Here is a 4,051-nt window from a genome sequence, read left to right on the forward strand (position 1 = left end):
TATTTCTATCAAGACCTAAGAAGGTACCTAGAGGTTAATATTGGACATAAAAGGTCTTTCAGGAGGACGACATAAGAAGTCATTGAGAAAATTCAGAACAAACTTTCTAGCTAGATGAGGTATCTGCTGAATAAAGCAGGAAGACTTTGTTTGATTAAGTTGAAAATGTCATCTATTCCAGTGTACAACATGCTGGTTACTCTCCTTCCGAAGTATGCATGTGAAAAGATTGATTCACTGATACGACAGTTCTTATGGAGAAGCCATAATAATGGGAGAGGGTTGCCATTGGTTAAGTGAGAAGTAGTTATTACTCCCAAAAACATGGGTGGTTTGGGTGTAATAAGAGATACATACTGTGCTAATCTGACGTTTCTTGGCAATTGGTTTGGAATTGCTTCAATAATATAAACGAATTATGGGTGCAGATTGTGATGCAAAAATACCTTCGAAATTTGAGTTATTTTGGTGGTAATTATGGATAGAATGTGTCGACCACTTAAAACAACATTCTTAAAACATATGAGACTTTTAAAGATGGTTTCAGGTGGAATGTAAGAAATGTGCATCAATCAATGAATGCACCCCATTTAAAAGACTTTATGATATTATTTCCTATGTTCACATATCTGAGTCAGAATTCATAGTAGCTAATTTATGGCATGATGGATCTTGGGTGATAGATACGCTTGCTACAAAAATTTATCTTGCAGTTAAGCAATTCATTTGCGGCCTTTCTTACCCAAATTGGCGGACCTGGATCCAGGGTAGGGTTGGTGGCCTGCAAGAGCAAAAGGGTACAGTGAAGGTTACAGTTAGCTGTTGAAGCATAAAGTGAATTGGAATGAAAATAGTGATTGGAGCTGGTTTTGGTATTTAAATCTTTTGGAGAATATCAAATTCACTTTGTGGCTTAGACTTCATAATGCTCTCCCAACAGAGGCTTTTCGATTCAAGAGGCATCTAGCTAGTTCGAATTTGTGCCAGAACTGCAATGCAGCTCAGAAGACAATTGAACATTTTCTGCGGGACAGTGTTAAATCCAAGAATCTTTGGCAAATATTAGACCCTTACTTTATTGACTCGTTTGAAGGCACCTCCATTAAAATTTGGTTTAGAAAGGTCGTGCCTGGTAATAAGGTTCTTTTTGGGGTCGGAGTGTGGTGGTTGTGGAGACATAGATGTAATGATGTTCTCAATTTAAAAATCTTTAGATATATTATAAGGTGGTTGTCCTTATCATAAGCACTGTCATGGATTTGAGACTTTATATGCACCGGTGTTCTTCCTTCAGCACCTTCAAGAATCGCTGGTGTTGGGAACTCCCTGTAGGCAGTGACGGATCCAGAAAATTTTTTCAGTGGGGGCAAGATAATAAAATAATAATAACAAATAATTTAGAATTCCATTCTTCTAGGTTTCATATTTTGAAAAGATTGAATAATCTTTTCATTGTCAATACAATCAAATGTCTCTCTTTCTATGTATGTCACTAAACAATCATTTAAAAATTTATCTTCCATACGGTTATGAAGTCGACTCTTTATGATGTTCATAGCAGAAAAAGTTCTTTCAACTGATGCAGTTGCTACAGGCAAAACTAAAGCCAACTTTAAAAGAAGAAACACTAATGGATAAACAATATTCTTTCGAGTCTCAACCAACTTCTGAGAAAGAGCACCAATTCCATTTAAGTCCGAGAAATGATCATCAGAACGCACATCTAGTATGAAGTTCTCAAGTTGACTGTCAAGTGCCAAAAGTTGAGTGGAAGAAAATTCTGATGGATAAAATTGAGCTAACTGGATCAACTTCTCCTTATCAAATGCAAAGAATGAGTGTCTTGGATTCAAACAAGCTATGCAAAGAAGCAATTCAGTATTCACCTCTGTAAAACGATTATTGAGTTCTTGAAGTTGTCTATCAACTACTTGATAGAATATCTCAACTTGAAAATGATGTAAATTTGATATCTTTTGAGCTTTGCGTCTTGATCTTCCTTGTGACACAAATATATCATCCATGATTGGAACAATAATATCATGTTTGTCACAAAACAGTGAGATTTCATCAAGTAAAAGAGACCAACCATCATCTCTTATATTTTGCAATCGTTGCTTAGACACTTTGACTAATGCCATAGCATTTACAATATCTTGATCATTCCTTTGTAACGCCTGAGATAACTCATTAGTAACTCCCAAGATATTTTTCATCAAGTGCAAGTTGAAAATGAATTCAAAGGATTGAATGACATTCAATAAACGACATGCTTCAGCTCTTTGTTCTGAATTATTTCCATCTTCCTCAACATATTCAAGAACATTAACCACAGAAGGAAATAAAGAAATTAATCTAAGTATAGTTCCATAGTGTGAACCCCATCTAGTGTCTCCAGCTCTTTTTAAAGTTGTTTCTTGATTCAAACCACGCCCACTAGAAATTTCTCCACTTTTTAATGCTTCAATTGTCTTAGTCATCTGACTATCACGAAGCATATCTCTTCGTTTACACGAAGCTCCAACAACATTGCACAAATTGGTTAACAAATTAAAAAGCAAAGCAATTTCAACTTATTTTTTTGCAACCGTTACAAGAGCTAACTGAAGTTGGTGGGCAAAGCAATGTACATAGAAAGCATAAGAATTTTCTTTCAATATCAAAGTTTTCAAACCATTAAATTCTCCTTGCATGTTACTTGCACCATCATATCCTTGTCCACGTACCCTTGATAAACTTAAATTATATGTTTCTAATAATGATTCCAATGCTAATTTTAGAGATAAAGCATTAGTATTAGAAACATGAACAAGACCAAGAAAATGCTCCCTAACTTGTCCTTCTTTGTTCACATACCTTAAGCAAACTGACATTTGCTCCTTAATGGAAATGTCGCGGGCTTCATCAACCAATACAGCAAATAATTCATCACCAAGATCATCAACAATGACTTTTGTCGTTTCCTTTGCAGCAGCTCTTACAATGTCTTTTTGGATTGAGGGTGCTATTAGTTTAAGATTTCCATGAGCATTTTTGAAAGCACGATCAATCTCTTCATTATGTTGCGCAAGAAAGTTTAGAAGTTCCAAAAAATTTCCTTGGTTAACAGAATCATCCGTCTCATCATTACCACGAAAGGCCAATCCTTGTCACAAAAGAAATCTAATACAATCAATTGTTGCTGTCAAGTGAATTTGATAATTCTTTTTAGCTTGCTCAGATTGTTTTTCAATAGCAGCAGTAATGTGTTGTTTTGGTCTCATAAGTGCTTCACATTTTCTCCAAGCCTGATTATGAGCGCTATCATGAATCCCAACATGAATTTGTAGTCTCTCCTTTTTTTTTTCCAATTTGAAAAGCCATTAGTTACAAAAGCATCACCACCTTCAGTCTCGGGTTTCATAAGATAACAACAAAGACAAAAAACAGCATCTTTTGATATACTATACTCTAACCAGTTGCCATAGTCATCAAACCAATTAGGATTAAATCTTCAAAAAGAAGAACCATAAGCAATTTGTGGAAAATTATGAGTCCTTGGTTGACAAGGACCTTTTTGCAAATATGCACATCTAACTTTGTCTCTGTCATTCGGGTGATAACTTGAAATCTTTGGTCGTTGTCCTGGATCTGCTATAAGACTCTCTACTTCGAATTCTAAAAACCTCCGTTTATTAGAAGAGGTCGATGAATTATTTTGAGATCCAATCTCCAATGACGAGGTTCTTTTGAAATATTTCTCCATTACTAATAAGATAAAATTATAAATCTAAGTTAATTAATTAATAAAAAATTCACAATTCTACACAAATTAAAAATTATAAATACAAAATTGATATACATATGTCATTTAAATAAATTTCCAAGTTCTAACAAAAATAACAACAACTAATATCCCAATCTATTCTAAACTCTTGTGGTGCTGATGCACACCAGATGATGAGACAAAATTGCTATAAGCCTGCCTATAAATGCCATCTAAGTCAATGAGGGAATATTACTCATTGAGTCATTGTTCAACATCAGTAGAATAGTAGTCCAGACTCCAGAA

The 4,051-nt window shown here is 34.7% G+C and overlaps 1 pseudogene; it reads right to left on the minus strand.

Moving 5' to 3' along the window:
• Positions 1 to 1,397: 1,397 nt before the first annotated feature.
• Positions 1,398 to 3,745, minus strand: LOC130945360 (uncharacterized; annotated as a pseudogene).
• Positions 3,746 to 4,051: the final 306 nt, after the last annotated feature.

The sequence above is a fragment of the Arachis stenosperma genome, chromosome 8 (assembly GCF_014773155.1).
Source record: "Arachis stenosperma cultivar V10309 chromosome 8, arast.V10309.gnm1.PFL2, whole genome shotgun sequence".
Classification (NCBI taxonomy): Eukaryota; Viridiplantae; Streptophyta; class Magnoliopsida; order Fabales; family Fabaceae; genus Arachis; species Arachis stenosperma.